Here is a 19180-nt window from a genome sequence, read left to right on the forward strand (position 1 = left end):
CCCATCACTCATTCCATCTTCACCAGGGTGACTCTTTACAAGTCGTTGCAATGGTCTTTCTCTTGTTGGCAAGGGTGGGTCATTACTAGCACGCCCTACATCCCTCACTTCATACTATGTGGAGTTGTTGATGTTTGTTGCCATATTTTAAGGTGAGAAATGTGAACTCAGTTGTCACTCTGTAACCTTTTTGCTGATTAATGCAATGCTCTCCCTTGAGATCATAACTGCACACTCACTGGTTCTCTTTGATGGAGCAAACCATTCCTTGGGCTTAATAGAACTGCTGTCACCTGTAAATTGAAACCTTTAGAGTTTTCTGTTAGTGATGTCAAGCGTGCTAATTTGCTCATCTTGCTAGTCATCCTTCTTGGTGTGACCTGTGGACATTTAATGTGGGTTAAGGGCTGTCCTGGCTCCATTTTGAGGGGTGGACAGAGCAAGCTTGCTTTGCCTTCCCATGTTATACGCTGCGCATGTGTGGCACTGCTTTTCTTTATTCCACAACAATAACCTAGGTACTGACCAGGAAACTTAACCAAATTTATGCATGGTCATTATTTTACAGGGCATAATTTGCCCTGTGGGCCCATATATTAAAATTAGCATACAGCTGTTTTGGCAAAATAATTTATTTGCCTCCGTGTCTCGTCAGACACCCTCTTTTACCCCATACTACTCCAACATCATCATTCATACTTTTTCACACCCCCTATTGGCTGAAACATTTTTATTTTTTTTGTTTAGTTTTTTCTTTATATTTCAGCTGATTGTGAGTGAAACGATTTTAATTGTGGAATGCCACGGATTCTGAGTAGGATAATGTTTTTTTTTTTTTGTTAGGATCTACTGAGCGTAAACCTGGTAACATTCCACATATTTTTTAGATGTCATTCAACTGGCCAATGTCAGTCAACATAAATTTAGTTTAACCGCTGTATAAACCTCTCTTTTTTTCTTTAATTTTTCTTTTTTTTTTTTCATCAAAATCTAATAGATTAATTTGTTTAGAATAATAGGCCTAGGCATTGTGCACTTGAGAGAGCAAATTATAATTTCTTAAATTATTACTAATTTAAATGTTAGTAAAAATTTTGTTATTTTTTTTCATGTGCTACTTTGAGGAGAGAATTTGAGATCTCTGCATAATCTAGAATCCATGATCATCAACATTTTCATTTTGTCATCCCCAGTGATGACAGCATATGTGATTTCATGATTTTGGATCTTTGGAGTAATTTTTTATTATTATTTTATTCAATTTAGCCATAGACAATTACCATTAAACAAAATGGAGGGACCATTTTTATTTTATCAGCTATATTTTTTCTGTTTCTATTAGACATCATGTCTACCCTTTTTTCTTTTTCCCAAATAGTTCAGCACTCTTGTCAATAATTCAGTTGTGCTTTTTACCCTAGTTGGTTGATGAAATTGCCCTCACTATGCCAAATCCAGCTCCATTTTTATCTGATTGGTGAGTCAAGCACCCACTTCTGTCTGTCATAATTACTTTAAGACATAAGGATGGACTGGTACCTTTTGAAAAGCAGATGTCAGGATGTTCTCTTCACCCTTAGGTAAAGTCTCAAGTGAAAGATTCACCTTTTCCTGGATTAAGTCAGCCTGTCTCCATGCTGAAGTGTGCACTCCTTTCTCATAAGGGGTGGTGGACGTCCATCAGCCCCTCTATCATCTTCTCTATTCAGCTCTGTCTTTGCCTCTTCACCATTTTGTTAGATAAACTCCAGTTCATTGCTTCTTTTGTCAAGGGACTGTTCCAGAAGTCATCTGAAATTTTAACACTCAGAGACTGCATTAATCAAATTGTGAACCTTTGTAAACTCTTGACCAGATTGTGTCTGAGCAATCAGCTCTTTATCTAATTTTCACTTTTCACCCATCTCTTTCAGTGGTCCCTTAATAAAACAATCTCATCTGCTTAAAAACAGCAGTTCCCTTATTCTATTTTAGTAATGCAAATTCTTCATTGCAGAAAAATAGCAAGCAGTTTTTTTCTTTGCAAAATGCAGAAAGTAGAAGTAATCTTCATTTATTATCTAAGTATACTGCAATAAAACAAAATAATTATTTATTTTATAACAGCATGACATGCGTATGGTAAAATAAAACTTCAATCATCATTTTTCTTCTATATTTGCATACATGATTCAGAATATTCTGGTAATGGTGAATTAATTTTTCCCAACCAACATAAAATAATTCCTTTTATTTAAATATTTACTCAATTTCCATTATTATGGTTAAGTAGCTTTTAAATCAAAATTTCTATGAACTTGGTCACCCAATCTTGCTCTCATACACAAGTTATTTGTTTAGTTACTGTAACTCAAGCCTAAATGTCTTAACTTTCATACTGTGTCCCAGGGATAGCAAAATACACATTTTAGAAGTCTTCACATATTAGATATAAAGTTTTAACCACATGCAATCTTTTAATTCATCTATTAAGACAAGTCATTAAATAATAAAGGTATATCTTATTTTAATTAATCTATTATTCTCTGTGAAATCCATATCTTGGATGTAAGGTAAACAGGTCAATTTAGCTCAAAGGCAATTATTTAAGTTTTAAAGGGAATTTGGACAGAATCACTGTTTTAGAGCTGATCACTGAGATGGCCAGCGATTCATTTAATGAGCTGTCATGATACAACCTTCGTAATCATCGGGAAGAAGGAGGCGGGAACCGGCGGACAATCAATGGAAACTTTAATGATCAAAATAAAGACAAAACAGCGCAACAGCCCCTCGCGGACGACTGTTGCGCACAAATAAAAAGCAAACACACAAAATAAAGTCCAGGCCTGGTCCTCTCTCGCCTGTCACTGTCGTCGCTCCCGTTTTATATCCCTCCATCTCCTCCGTGGGACTCGAGACCGGCGAGTGTCGCAGGTGTCACTCATCTCCAATCACTCGCCCCTCGCAGGCCAGGGGGTACTCCCGAGACTGCGCTCTGGCGAACGGTGCCGACTCCTCCGCTCCCTCACGGATGGCAGCCGCCCCTCCACATCATGGGCGGCCGGCAGCAAGCTCGCCCGTCCCCGGCAACTCACTCCAGCCCACCGCCTCGAGCGTCCATGGCGGCACACCTCCTCGTCTGCTCGATGGCACAGCGGATTCACCACAGTGGCGAGGGATCTTCAGTAGCGCGTCCCTCCTTCTCCCGGGCTTCGGCACCACTGTCATGGATTTAAACCTTAATAATCATCGGGAAGAAGTAGGCGGGAACCGGCAGACAGTCAAATGAAACTTTAATAAACAAAATAAACACAAAACAGCGCATGTTTTAGGTGTACTTAAATTGTTAGTATGATTTTTACATTTAAAATTTAGAAATAAAAAGCATTTTTATATCCTGATATTAGCCCTCTGGCTTGAATGCTCTGTTTGAAGGGGCGTGTCTGCTGTGAGACTCAGAGTAAACGACAACTGTTGTGATTGGCTGACATCTTTGCATTTGAAATGCGTATTACATGTGGAACCCCTCTCAAATATATATATATATATCTTTACTATTAGAGCTGTCGAGATTAACGAATCGTGGAAGTGTTGATTATAGCATTATTTTTTAGATCTTTTCCCATCACATGAAAGGCTGCAGTGATGAGCATTGAGTAGACAGACTCTGTTTATCGCGTGAATGCATTGATCTCGTCATTATTGCAACACGTTTTCTCTCACAAAATGCTTTCACCACAACTAACAGCAAACACATGAATACAGTAAGAGCTTTGTTGGGCAGCATAACAGCATCATTCATTGTAACGGCAGTTTAGGCAAGAGTGCAGATATACTCGCGATGTATGATTGACAGCTCCGAAAAAATAAAGGGAGAGTTCTTTGATCGCTCTCTGTAGTTAAATCACAATTTAAATAACAGATTTGTTTCATGCTACTAAGAGAAACAACGTGAAGTTGATCGTTTAGTCACTGGCTTGATTCACTGATGCATAAACAGTATTAAACGATTTAGAAAGAAAGTCTGTGTGAACTTGAATGAATAGCTACACATCAGAAATCACTGATCACAGATCAGGCATTAATGAACACTGTTACTCACTGTTTGTGTCGGTGCTGTCAAATCCATCCATATCATAAGTGTTTGTTACGCCTGTGCTGACATTGCGACTGAATTATATGTAAATATTTGGGCGGGCAAAGCAGAGAAAGGGGAGGTAACATTTCTCCTAACAACATCACAAGGAGGAGATTCAAGATCAGCCCGTTTGAGCTTCCATTTTCTCAAAGGCAGAGAAAGATAGCAAAATCTTGATTCACACCGATTAAAATTTCTAGAAACTTGGGGACCATATACAGGCTAGGTATATGGTCATGTTCAAGAAACCATATGTCATGTTCAAGAAACCAATTTGAAATGATTCGAGCTTTGTGACATGCTGCAATGTCCTGCTGGAAGTAGCTATCAGAGGATGCGTACTGTACATGGTGGTCATAAAGGGATGGACATGGTCAGAAACAATGCTCAGGTAGGCCGTGGCATTTAAACGATGCCCAATTGGCACTAAGGGGCCTAAAGTGTGCCAAGAAAACATCCCCCACACCATTACACCACCACCACCAGCCTGCACAGTGGTAACACGGCATGATGGACCAATGTTCTCATTCTGTTTATGCCAAATTCTGACTCTACCATCTGAATGTCTCAACAGAAATCGAGACTCATCAGACCAGGCAACATTTTTCCAGTCTTCAACTGTCCAATTTTGGTGAGCTCGTGCAAATTGTAGCCTCTTTTTCCTATTTGTAGTAGAGATGAGTGGTACCCGGTGGGGTCTCCTGCTGTTGTAGCCCATCCGCCTCAAGGTTGTGCGTGTTGTGGCTTCACAAATACTTTGCTGCATACCTCAGTGGTAACAAGTGGTTATTTCAGTCAAAGTTGCTCTTCTATCAGCTTGAATCAGTCAGCCCATTCTCCTCTGACCTCTAGCATCAACTAGGCATTTTCGCCCAATGTAATGTATGTTATACTGTTATGGCTAAAATGGAGAGGAAGATGCATTTAATAGAGACATCATCAGCAGTATTATCAAAAATGTGTTAGTAATAAAGAGACTTGGTTAAGAGATGTAATTAAATATATATTTAAAAATACCATCTTTATGTTGTTTCAACATTCATTTGAAGGTGCAGTGTATAATTATGACAACATATTAATAATAATTTAGTCATGATTAATTACAGAAAGTGTGTTATTAATTAGTTATTTATTTATTTATTTTTTTGATTCATTGACAGACAACACAAATGTTAACCTTTCATAGACGTTGCAGTTGGTAATATTAATTCATTTTACTACTGAATATGCATTTAATTGTAATTAACTATTTTATAGACCCCCCCCCCCCCATAAAGAGATTGGGATGGCCCCCAACTCTCTTGGCCCCCTTAAAATTTTCAATTCTATAATCCGGCCCTCAGATGAAATTAATTTAATAGCCCTGGCTTTATATAACGTAAATTATGTCCTTACTAAAATATGTAGTGGAAAACCCATTAAAGATTTATGTTATTTTAAAAAATCACATAGTTACATATATATATATATATATATATAAAAAGAAAAAAAAAAAAATATATATATATATATTAGTCTATGGGGGGCACCTTTATTCTGATGACGTAAAATGGTTGCACTCGGTGAGCTACTGCTGCTACCTATTGTTGTTTTTACCAAAACAAAAGTCGGAATTGGCAACTCACAACATAAATTACTGATATGGTGACTACAGCTAATGAAAGAGCTTACAGGTGGTGATGGATATACAGTAAGTATAGTCTTAAACCAAATGCCATACCATCGACTTTTCCCCACAAGGAGTCTAAACGCCCCAGATCTTGAGGGAAATCTGCACTGAGAAACTCCTTCAGCGGTGCAGCATCATGATTAGCGTCGGCATGTTTAAACCCTAACAGGATGGCATAGCTTTTTTTTTTTCTCAGCCATTTGTAAGCTGTAGGGATGGCCGGTGTATCGCAACCCAAAGCCACCCAAAAGCTATTACAACCCAAACAATGTGGTATCATATCAGTATTTTATTCTCTTGAGTTATGTATTCAGAGTTGTGTTGCGGTAAAAAGCACCAGGAGCTCACCGAGTGCAATCATTTGACGTCATCAACGCAGAATGTGCTGTGCACCTAAAATAAGGACGCCCCCCTATAGTGTAAAAACATGTCGATTTTTTCCAAACATTTTAGAGAAAGTAGTCTTTACTCAATTACGGACTTTTTTAGAGGAAAATTCATTATTTGAGGTTTTTCAGCCAGGTTTTAGGGCAAAACACAATACAGAATCGGCTCACTTAAAAGTATATAATGATATTTTATTAACTGTTGACTGGGGCTTCTGCAATTCTAGTTTTACTAGATCTTAGTGCAGCGTTTGATACTGTTGATCACACTATCTTGGTTTCTCATCTTGAGAAATATGTAGGAATTCAAGGAGTGGCTCTTCAGTGGTTTAAGTGGTATTTATCAAATAGAAGCTTTGCAGTAAATGTTGGGGAATTTTTATCGACCTAGGCTCCTCTCACCTTTGGTGTCCTGCAAGGGTATATTCTTGCCCCGCTACTTTTCTCTTTATATATGCGTCCTTTGCGGTCCATTTTTAAGAAGAATAATGTTTCATTTCACTGTTACGCAGACGATATGCAGATCTATTTACCATTACAACAGAAAAATAAGAATGCTCTAACTCCTATTTTAGAATGTTTAAATTATATAGAAGCCTGGATGTCCTTAAATTTCTTAAAACTTAATGTAAATAAAACAGAGATTATTATTTTTGGGCAGAGTGAGAGTGTTAATCTTGGCCCTTTGGTCTCGTATGATAAGAAAGTGGTGACAAATATAGGTGATTTATTTGGCTAAGTTTTTAAATGCTATGGTTAAATCCATTTCCCTTTTAAAGATCTTGAGAAAGTCATCCATGCCTTTATTTTTTCAAGGCTTGAAAATTTTAATTCTCTTATACATAGGAGTCAGCCAGAAAGCGTTGTTGCGTCTGCAGGCAGTTCATAATGCAGCAGCTAGGATGCTAACAGGCACTCGAAATCGAGAACACATCACTCCAATCTTATTTTCTCTACGGTAGTTGCCAGTACGTTTCCAAATAGAATTTAAGCTTTTATTATTTGTTTTTAAATCATTAAATGGTTTGGCACCGTCTTACCTCACAGACCTTCTACAACAACACACACCTACTAGATCCCTTAGGTCCTCTATTCAGCTGCTTCTAATTGTTCCTAGATCTAGATTAAAACATAGGGGTGACCGGGCTTTTTCGGTAGTTGCACGTAGACTGTGGAATTGTTTACCTCTGCATGTTAGAGCAGCTCCAAATTTATTTACATTACACAACTCAGTTCAAAGTTCATTTATTATCTCAGGCTTTTAATTCAAATGGGCATTGAAGAGTGTCACTGAACTCATGTTTTTACTCTGAATTTATTGTTGCATGTTGTTGTTTTTATTTATTTCTACTTTTTTGTACAGCACCTTGGGCAGCAGCTGTTGTATTAATGTGTGCTTTATAAGTGAAATAAACAGAAACAGAAATAATCATGCTGGAAACATGCTAGCAACATAGTAATAACTTGCTAATCATGCTAATTACATGCTAGTCACTTGCTAGTCATGATTGCAACATGCTAGTCACTTGCTATTCATAATTGCAGCATGCTAGTCACTTGCTAATCATGCTAGCAACATGCTAATCACTTGTTAATCATGTTAGCAACATGTTAGTCCATTGCTAATCATGCTAGAAACATGCTAAATACTTGATAATAATGCCAGCAACATGCTAATCATGCTGCTAACATGTTACTGACATGTGGGGAAGTAATGCCCATGTGGGGAAGTCATGGCCTACTGGTTAGAGAGTTTGACTCCTAACCCTAGGGTTGTGGGTTCGAGTCTCGGGCCGGCAATACCATGACTTAGGTTCACTTGAGCAAGGCGATGAACCCCCAACTGCTCCCTGGGTGCCGCAGCATAAATGGCTGCCCACTACTCCGGGTGTGTGTTCACAGTTTGTGTGTGTTCACTGCTGTGTGTGTGCACTTTGGATGGATTAAATGCAGATCACGAATTCTAAATATGGGTCACCATACTTGTCTGTATGTCACGTCACTCACGTGCTAGTAACTTGCTAATCATTTAAGCGACATACTAGTCACTTGCTAATCATGCTAGCAACATGCTAGTTTTTTATCTATTTCTTATCTATTTATTTATCTGTCTATCTATTTTTTTTGATAGATTGTATTGCCTTCAAAACTTTAAAGTGCCCATATTTTGGATTTTTGAAACTTACCTGCAGTGTGTAAAACAGTTATAAGTGAATGAAAACATCCTGCAAAGTTTTAAATCTAAAAGTGCACCATGTATAAAGTAATTGTTCAAAAGAAAGAGTCGACTCCAAGTCATGAAAACGAGTCATTTTTAAAATGAATGTATAGCTGTTTCAAGATGACGTCAAATCGAAACATTAGCATATTTATGCTTGCCCACTTATTGTGCATGTAGACCCGGGAAAACTTGTACCTCTCCTCCCTCAAAGTACAAATAATATCTGTGCAGTCAAGTTGACCATATCGCTGGAAATTAAGTGTCTCCAACGTTGGTAGCAAGGAACCAAAACTCAATCATTAACAGAATTGGAGCAAAAAACCCCAAACAAAAAAGTTGGGTAGATTGTTCCAGAGTTTGATTTTGATGTTCTAGGTATTATCAGATGGCCAGAGTTTTGAGAATACAGCGGGCATGAAGGACTGTAATGTGATAAGAGCTCACTAAAAAATTAGCATTGCGTTAGCAGTGCAAAAGGTTGTGGGTTCAATTCCCAGGAAAAACACATACTGGTAAAAAAACAATAATATATATAGCCTGAATGTACTGTAAGTCGATTTGGATAAAAGCATCTGCTAAATCCATAAATGTAAATGTTAATAGGGAGCCAGTGAAAACTGTTGACCGGGCTAATATGGTCATACTTGTCACAGTTCGAAATAGACCCAAAAGCGAAATGTGGTTAACAATTTATTGAACGAAAAGAGTAAATGCAACACAGGCTGTCTGTCGATCACAGGTCATCTTGGAGATCACAGAGCAGGAAAAACAAAAAGGATTTCATAAAAATAAACGGAATAATTAATGTACATTGAATTGGCCGGGGAAAAGAAGCACTAAAAAACGTACTCGGTTACTAAACGTAACCTCGGTTCTCTCTAGAAGAGCGAACGAGTACTGCGTCTTAGCTAAGACGCTACGGGAAAAGTCTCTTTTCACGAAATACTGAAGCAAAAAATTATCCTTAATTTTGTATTTTTGTAAAGCGCATTTGCAGCAGTACACAGCCATAGGCGAGACGGCTCGTTCGCTCATTGGCTTGTTCTGCGGCAACTGCACAGCCTATCGAGCGCGGGCTGATGCAACATCAGACCAATAAGGGCGCTTCGCGCCCTTCTTGCCACTTCCCGCCGAAACGGGTGTGGCCCAACCTATAAAAGGAGCTCGAAAAGGCTGACTCACCTGATTTATTTCATCGCCGAAGCGAACCAGAGTGAATCGTGCGCACGGCAGAGAACGCGGTACTCGTTCGCTCTTCTAGAGAGAACCGAGGTTACGTTTAGTAACCGAGTACGTTCTCTTACGAGAGCTCTCTCGTACTGCGTCTTAGCTAAGACGCTACGGGAACCCAATGTAAAACGCCGTGCGCGCAGGGATCACACACCAATAAACCTGAAGCAACGCCCAGGATTTACAGTGCACAGTCACCTGAGGGACTGACAGAGAGTCCAGGACAGAAAAGGGAAAAAGCCCTCCGTCCCATATCTAGCAGCATCCGTAGATGCGGCAATATGACGTCACACAGCCGAGGCAAGGCCTGACCAATGTGGCAATGCGGGTCTTACGCAATACTGCCCATATAACAGTCGGCAGCGCATAGCGCTCGTGAACTCAGAATTCCCCTCAGGGCCCTGATTCGCCTATACCGACAGCAGCCTTGCTTGCAAGGTGGGAACCTCCAGGTTATAGAACCTGATAAATGTAGACGGCGAGGCCCAACCTGCCGCCATACATATATCCTGCAAGGAGATCCCAGTAGACCACGCCCACGACGAGGCGATGCCTCTTGTGGAGTGTGCTCTGACGCCCAACGGGCACTGAAGGCCCCTGGAAGCGTAAGCTAACGCTATGGCGTCAACTATCCATCTGGATAGAGTCTGTCTCGAAACAGCCATTCCCTTGGAACGCCCACCGAACGAGACAAATAGCTGCTCCGTCTGCCGAAAGGCAGCAGAGCGAGACACATAAGCCCTTAAAACCCTGACAGGGCAAAGAAGACTCGAGTCTCCATCCTCCCCTGACACCGGCAGGGCAGACAGGGCAATAACCTGAGCCCGAAACGGTGTGTTGAGGGATTTCGGCACATAACCGTGTCTAGGTTTGAGTATGACTCTTGAGTCATTGGGCCCAAACTCCAAGCACGACTGGCTCACCGAGAGCGCGTGCAAATCACCCACACGCTTCACAGAAGCGAGAGCCAACAAGAATACTGTCTTGAACGACAGATGCTGAAGGCTAATCGATTGGATAGGCTTGAAAGGGGGACCTTTCAAGGCCTCCAAAACCGCCGCGAGGTCCCACATAGGGACTGACGGAGGTCTGGGAGGATTCAGCCTCCTAGCTCCTCTGAGGAACCGGATGACTAAATCATTCCTTCCTATTGACTGACCGGACGCCGTTTCAGAAAACGCCGCGATGGCAGCCACATAAACTTTGAGCGTGGATGGGGCTCTGCCCTTATCCAACAGCTCCTGAAGGAAGGAGAGGACCTCCGTCACCTCACAACTAAGGGGTGAATAACCTCGAGCTGTGCACCAGCTGGAGAACACCGACCACTTCGAGGCATACAGACGTCGTGTCGACGGAGCTCTAGCCTGAGTGATGGTATTTAGCACTCCCACTGCGAGATCAGCGGGTAACCATTGAGTGCCCATACATAGAGGGACCACAACTCCGGTTGAGGGTGCCAAATCGAGCCCCTGGCCTGCGAGAGGAGGTCTCTCCTCAACGGTACCGGCCACGGGGCGACATCTGCTAACTGCATCAAATCTGGGAACCATGGTTGGTTCTTCCAAAGAGGTGCTACAAGCAGTATTGAACATCTCGTTTCTCTCACCCGTTCTATCACCTGCGGAAGGAGGGAGACGGGAGGGAACGCATAAAGCGGGCAGCACGGCCATCTCCGTGACAGCGCGCTTTCGTTCTTGGAAAAGAACGCGGGGCAGTGAGCGTTTTCGTGGGACACAAAGAGGTCCACCTCCGCCATGCCAAATCTCTCCCACAACAGCCGGACTGTTTGCGGGTGTAGAGACCATTCGCCCGTAGGAACATTGCCTCTGGACAGCCTGTCTGGACCCAGATTCTGCAGTCCAGGCACATGCACTGCTCTCAGCGAGCGCACGTTGCGCTGAGCCCAAATCAGGAGGCGTTCCGTCAGCCTGCACAGGTTTCGGGACCCGAGACCGACCTGGCGATTTATGTAGGACACCACGGACATGTTGTCCGAACGGACTATGACGTGGTGATCCTTGATATGGGGACAAAAGCGCGTCAGCGCGTTCTCCACTGCCAGCATTTCCAGGCAGTTGATATGATGGAGCTTTTCCCGTTCTGACCATAGGCCAAAGGACGGTCTGCCTTCGAGCAGCGCTCCCCATCCCGAAGTGGAGGCGTCCGTCGACACCATTTTCACACTCGGGGAAGTCCCCAGGCTTACACCTGATCGGTACCAGCCGTTCGCTGTCCAAGGTGCTAGAGCCGCAACACAGCTCTGATCGACCTTGAAATGCAGCCGGCCAGACGCCCACGCTCTGCGCGGCACCCGAGCCTTCAGCCAGAACTGCAGGGGGCGCATGCGGAGCAGGCCCAGCCGCAGAACCGGAGATGCTGAGGCCATGAAACCCAGCATCTTTTGACAGTGTTTGAGCGCCACAGTCGCGCCACAGCGGAAAGAACTCGCTGCACGCTGAATGCCCATCGCGCGCTGTGGTGACAGCCGCGCCGTCATGGAACACGAGTTCAGAACTATACCCAGAAACAGGATCGTCTGACTGGGGTTCAGCGAACTCTTCACCCAATTGACACTGAGGCCGAGCTTCTCGAGGTGATCGAGTAAAACGGCTCTGTGGTCCATGAGCTCCGCTCATGATCGGGCCAGAACCAGCCAGTCGTCCAAATAATTCAGCACTCGTGTGCCTCTGAGTCTAAGAGGAGCGAGCGCTGCATCCATGCACCTCGTAAACGTACGAGGAGCTACGGACAAGCCGAATGGCAGGACTGCAAACTGGTATGCCTGGCCCTCGAAGGCGAATCTCAAATATCGCCTGTGGTTTGACGCTATCTGTATTTGAAAATACGCGTCCTTCAGATCTATTGACATGAACCAGTCCCCTCTGCGAATCTGCGCGAGGAGCTTCCTGGTCGTGAGCATTTTGAAACTGCGTTTCATCAATGCCTGTTCAGCTGTCTTAGATCCAGTATGGGCCGGAGACCCCCGTCTCTCTTGGGCACCAGAAAGTATCTGCTGTACAGCCCCCCCTCGCTTTGAGACACAGGCTCTACAGCCCCTTTGCTCAACAGTTTTGATATTTCGGCCCGAAGTATGTGTGCTACTTCTGTTTTGACCGTAGTTTCGACGCGCGCTGAAAAGCACGGTGGGCGTCGAGAAAACTGTAGCGAGTAGCCTCTCTTTATAATGCCTAGCACCCAATCCGAAACCCCTGGAAGCACTGACCATGCATCTGCATGAATGGCTAAGGGCTGGATGCGAAACGCGCTCTGTTGACTGGGCAACGGCGGCGCTCGAGTGTGCTGCGCATCTGAGGCGGGGAGCGCGCTGATCACAGCGGGCAGATCGCTCTTCCTCGACCCCGTTCCGGCGCTTAACCGACTGGAGGGAGGCTGAGCGGGTCCCGTGGGACTCGATATATCTGCGAGTAACCGTGGGCTGCATGTGTGCACTTTTACCACTTTCAACTCGCTGTCTGCCTGTGCAGAATGTACGTGCACGGGCCTCGTTTTTACAGAAGCCCCGCGCCGTATGTGACATAGTGTATGTGGGCACTGGGAAGTGGGCACGTTTACTATGCGGCGCGCTCGACCGATCTGTGTCGATCTTATGTGCGCTAGCCCTGTGTGCAGGGCTGTGCTTACATGTGGAGATGGGCACTGGGTAGTGGGCATCGTCACTGCATTTATAGCACCATCGGCCGAGGCCGGACGAGCATGCACGGGTTTCGTTTTTACAGAAACCACATGACGCGTGTGACATAGTAATTGTGGGCACTGAGGGGTGGGCACGTTTACTATGCAGTGTGCGCGACCGACTTGAGTCGACATTATGGGCGCAGGCCCTGTGTGCAGGGCTGTGCTTACATGTGGAGATGGGCACTGAGGAGTGGGCATCGTCACTACATTTATAGCACCATCGGCCGTGGCCGGACGAACGTGCACGGGTTTCGTTTTTACAGAAACCACATGACGCGTGTGACATAGTAGACGTGCCCACTCCTCAGTGCCCACAATCACTATGTAGTGCGCGTGATCGACTTGAGTCGCTTTTATAGGCGCGAGCCCTGTGTGAAGGGCTGTGCTTATATGCGGAGATGGGCACTGAGCAGTGGGCATCGTCACTACATTTATAGCACCTTCGGCCGTGGCCGGGACACCAGGAATTACACCTTTTTCGGGAAATATCTGGGTAGCCGTGATAACGGTTTTCGTGTGCAGGCAAGCGGGCAACCGTACAGGCTTGCGCATTGCAAACAACGCTGAAACAGTCACAATCTCTGGAAACTGAAACAGCGGCGCGCTTAGGTGAGAGCCCGGCCGCAGCGGAACTCGTACACCGGCGCTTCGATGAAGCAGCCATCGTGTGTAGTGCCGACGCAGCGTCATGCAGCATGCGTAGATGGCTTTCCCAGGATGGCTTCGGGGCTCCCGGCCTCACCGTAATCCTCTGCCGCGGTCCCCGCGGCGCGGGGCGACGGCCAGTAGAGCGAGAACGGGGGTCTCGAGCTGCGTTGCTGAAGCTGTTGTGATAACGGCTTTTGTGTGCAGGCAAGCGGGCAACTGTGCAGGCTTGCGCATTGCAGAAAACGCTGAGACAGTCACAATTCCTGGAACTGAAACAGCGGTGCGCTTGGGTGAGAGCTCGGCCACAGTGGAACTCGTACACCTGCGCTTCGATGAAGCAGCCATCGTTAGTAGTGCCGACGCAGCGTCACACAGGAGGCTTTAGATGGCAACACCGCTTTTGCCGCCGTCCAGCAGAGGGCGGACAAAGGTGCGTCGCTATCGCCTGTTCCACCGGCGGAAGTGAGTGGTAGTTCCTGTTTTTAGCATCATCAGTGTGGAGAATGCTAGTGAGACAGACGAACGAGTTCGTGCTGAATATGGAGCGTTCCAAGCCTTCGCCACCTCTTCGTGAAGCTCAGGAAGAAATGAGGCGGGCTTTGAGAAGTACGCTCATCCGAAAGGGAAATACCATCCAGCCGGGAACGAGAGGGGGGGGGCGCTGGTGCAAACCACTCGCGGCCGAGACTCATCGCGGCCAACACGAGCCTTCGCCCCGGCTCCTTCTCGATGTCAGCTCGTCTGCTGGGCTTCTGAGCAGAAGGCGCGAGATCCTCGGAGCTCGCCCAGCCCTCACTGCCCGAAGCTAGCAGAGAGCGCGTGTCCTCTTCCCCCGACGCGGCCCTGAGATCGACTTCCTCGGACGACGCGCCGGCAAACAGCGGGCGCTGCCCACCGGGAAGCGATGCAGGGGGGGCCGGTGAAGCAGGGCGAACCGGCGAGCTCGGTTGAGCTGAAGACGGTTCCAGAATCCGCTGGAAGCGATGCTTTTACGGCGCCTCAGCGCAGCGGAGAATGCAGGCTCAGAGAAAAAGGCCAGGCGAGTCCTCAGAGTCACCATGGCAACAGCTCGCAGTGGGGGCATCCGCCGTCAGCGAGCGAGCGCTGCATGATCTTCACCCAGGCAGGAGACACAGATGACGTACCGGTCTCCCTCGCTGAGTGGGGTTCTGACGAGCCGCAGGAAGGCATCTTAAAAAAGACGCGAGCTCTTTTACGAGTGTGTGTCGCAGGGCGAACACACACACACATAAAGAACAGCTTGTATATAACAGGATTGAAAGGATATAGGCGCCGGATAGCGCAGCAGGAACGGCAATGGAAGGCGGCGATGCCAGCAGCTTCAGAATGGCTCATCCTGCTGATGTGCTTTCTCAGACGGCGCTTGCTTCCTCCGTGATCCAGCGATGCGTGAGCTTCGCTGAAGAGATGAAAAATCAGGTGAGTCAGCCTTTTCGAGCTCCTTTTATAGGTTGGGCCACACCCGTTTCGGCGGGAAGTGGCAAGAAGGGCGCGAAGCGCCCTTATTGGTCTGATGTTGCATCAGCCCGCGCTCGATAGGCTGTGCAGTTGCCGCAGAACAAGCCAATGAGCGAACGAGCCGTCTCGCCTATGGCTGTGTACTGCTGCAAATGCGCTTTACAAAAATACAAAATTAAGGATAATTTTTTGCTTCAGTATTTCGTGAAAAGAGACTTTTCCCGTAGCGTCTTAGCTAAGACGCAGTACGAGAGAGCTCTCGTAAGAGAACTGCAATCACAAAAAACAAAAAAAAAAGTCTGACGCAGGCGTCACGTTATAATGCAGAAGGAGATGTCACGTCCATTGAGAGCAGTGAATGAAGTGCAAGTAAGTTGTGCATTGCCTCACACACTGCACTGAGTTCTGATCCGTGTTAGGGAAAAAATAAATAAATAACTTCACTGCTACACGTGAATCACGCGTGAACGTCTGACTTGACACTTCACTGCCACACGTGATTTACATGACGTCTACGCCTCGTCTGCGTCTTAAAATGAATGAATTTAATAGCAAAAAATTAAGATGTCAGTGAGACGTTCAGTGAGACGAGTGCATGTTGCAACATCATATTAATGAGCTCGTCCGAACGCCATAAAGTTCAGCTGTGCGAGAGCGCACGTGTGTGTGTGTCTGTGTGTGTGTGTGTGTGTGTCTGTGTGTGTGTGTGTGTGAGTGAGAGAGAGAGAGAGAGAGAGAGAAACAGTCAGAGGAATAAAATAGATTCCTGACAATACTTCCTGATTCCAGTTAGAACTCTTAACCGCTGCATTTTGAACTAGCTGGAGTTTGTTTATTAAGCATGTAGAGCAACTACCCAATAAAGCGTTACAATAATCTAACCTTGAGGTCATGAACGCATGAATTAAAGTTTCTGCATTTAACACTGAGAACATAGATCGTAATTAAGATCGATTTTTAAGATAAAATAATGCGGTTTTACAAATGCTAGAAATGTAGCTTTAGAAGGGAAGATCACTATCAAATAGCACACCTACATTCCTACATAACTTATGATAAAAACTGACAGAGCAATCATTGAGTGTTCAACAGTGTTCTATGTCATTTACTGTGGAGGTTTTAGGCCCTATTATTAACACCTATGAATTTATTTTTATTTTTTTCTCAGAATTTAGCAAGTCATCTTGATTTTTTTTATATCAACCATGCATTACATTAGTTTTTCAAACTGGTATGTTTTGTCAGGTCACAAAGAAATATAGAGTGGATTATCTTTAGAAAGTCTCTTTTAAAGAGATAGAACTTCAAGGCTGGACTGTAATTTCAGAGCACCAGACATTAATTATTCATAATTGCTGGTAATGATTCAGAAATAAATGTAACAACATATGGCTGTCTAAAATCCTGTTAATTAAGCCAAGAATTCATCTCTCACTTTTATTTATTTATTTTATTTTTTTGTATTTAAAGAAAAAACATGGTTGACCACTTTTGTTCATGGACTCTTTTTCCAATCTGCTTTCCACATATCATCTGTTCTGTCATAATAACCTTCCCATTAATTCACAAACTCTCCTTCAAACCACACACTTACAACCAGAATCAGATGTTGTGGCGTCTATCCTGTGTGTAAAGCATAATCTTCTGTACATGTGACTTGTGTGTGTTTATATATTTTGTTTTCCTGCAGACTTTTGTGTGCAAGCACATATGGGATTCCAAACCAGCAAATAACACCAAAACTCAATACAAGTCCAAGTGTATAAAGTATGCTTTAATCTAAAAATATATTTACATTGGTCATGTATAATATACAAAATATGTAACGTATGCAGGGTATCTTTTCTACACAAGAGCCCTGAGCTCACTATACACTTTCATCACACTTTCACTATACATATAATAACTGATAAATATGCCCACATAGAATCTATTATTCCTGGTTAATGCACTGATTTGGAGGATTCTGTGGACTTTTATTAGCTAAAACTGAGTAATAACACTATTGTTTGTTAGCAGAGAGTATTAGCAGCTAAAACAAAACAACACAAGTGCTGTTAATGATAGATTCTGTGAAGTTTTCCATGGAATTCTGCGGACTTAGATTCTATGCATGTCTTCTGATAAACAGCATACTTTGATCTTTCAACATATAACAAAAGATCTAATCAAAGATGTCATAGTGGAATGTTTTTGGTTAATGCATTAATCTTAAGGCCAAAGTTCTTTGATTTTTAGATAGGTGCTACATTTTTTGATGGTCATCATGTCATTACCCACTTTATATATATATATATATATATATATATATATAAATTAAGACTGTTGAAGAATATGACTAATACTAAGGAAAGAGCCTATAAGGCAAGACTATTAAATAGCAGTCCCAAACAATTTTTTGTTAATACAGTTAAGTTGGTATGAGCCATCACAGTCTTTAAACATATACAAAATGACACAAAGTATTTTTGGATTATAACATGGTGGATATGCAATAGGCCTACTAACATGAACTGTTAATGAAACGTAGAAACTGAATAGAATGAATATAATACCTTCATGCAAATTCTTCCCAGCTAACACACGCAGTACAAGTTATGTGATTTATCGTTCATGGGTTGCATGCTCTTAGTTTTTATGCTTTAGTGAAGTGATATACAGCACAGCGCCGCGTTCGTGCGTGCTATAGGGAAGTGCATGCTACAAATACGGTGTAACATCTGGCAGGACAGGATAGTGCGCTTTTCTGAGGTGAGAGACTATTTCATAACAAGTTACAAAAATAATGATAGAATAATTACACTGACATTAAGCCTGTTAACATCTCATCTGACCGCATATAGCCTACTGATTCGGGACAGCGCATTTTTCTCTGGCACTTATAACTGTATCTGACAGAAGTGTCAACAGCTTTCATGCACGTATTTTAGAAAAAAATCGCATCAGAAAAAAAGAAAAAAAAAATAGAAATTTGGTGGTTTCTTTGGCCGTATACTCCGTGACACACCAGTTGAGAAACACAAATTGCATCAGCAGCAAGTACATGCCTACTGTATGTCCAGCAATATTTTTCCAGCAACATGTACTCTGGATCAGGGGTGTCAAACTCAATTCTTGGTCAATTCTCAAATACTCATACCACGTAGTTTTCAAATAAGTCTGAAGGACTTGATTAATTGTATAAGGTGTGTTTAATTAGGGTTGAATCTAAACTCTGCAGGACTCCGGCCCTCCGAAAATTGATTTTGACACCCCTGCTCTGAAGGATTAGCTCACACATGTACCCTAATGTTTTTACATAGTTGGCAGTACTGGCCAATACTGGCAATTTACTGAAAAATAATGGAGTCGGCAGTAAAAATAATAATAGATGACCATATTAATGTGCTCTTTTAAGAATAGGGATGGGCATTTCAGGCACAAATAATATTTGAAGATCCCTATGAATTATTAGATTATTATTCGGAAATCGCACCCCTTCTCCGCATGCACACATGCACGTAGGCTATAGGCCACACAGCCATAAACAGAGAGAGAAGGAGAGAGACCATTCATGCTTTCAATCTGTATAATATACTGTTTAATTCATTAGAAGGTAGGCTATCTTAACTCAAGCCTGATAATGATTTTAGCATACTGAATCTTTTAATACAATAAACATAACTGAATGACTGCACTTATTAACATAACAGTCCGCTGATTAGCATAAATCAACTGCTCATAATGCTAGG

At 43.6% G+C, this 19180-nt stretch overlaps 1 protein-coding gene across 2 annotated transcripts in view; it reads left to right on the top strand.

The window, feature by feature from the left end:
- Nucleotides 1-19180, top strand: part of acad11 (acyl-CoA dehydrogenase family, member 11) — a 145461-nt gene that overhangs the window by 64618 nt on the left and 61663 nt on the right. The gene's annotated exons all lie outside the window — the stretch shown is intronic.

This window comes from Carassius carassius, chromosome 35 (assembly GCF_963082965.1).
Source record: "Carassius carassius chromosome 35, fCarCar2.1, whole genome shotgun sequence".
Lineage (NCBI taxonomy): Eukaryota > Metazoa > Chordata > Actinopteri > Cypriniformes > Cyprinidae > Carassius > Carassius carassius.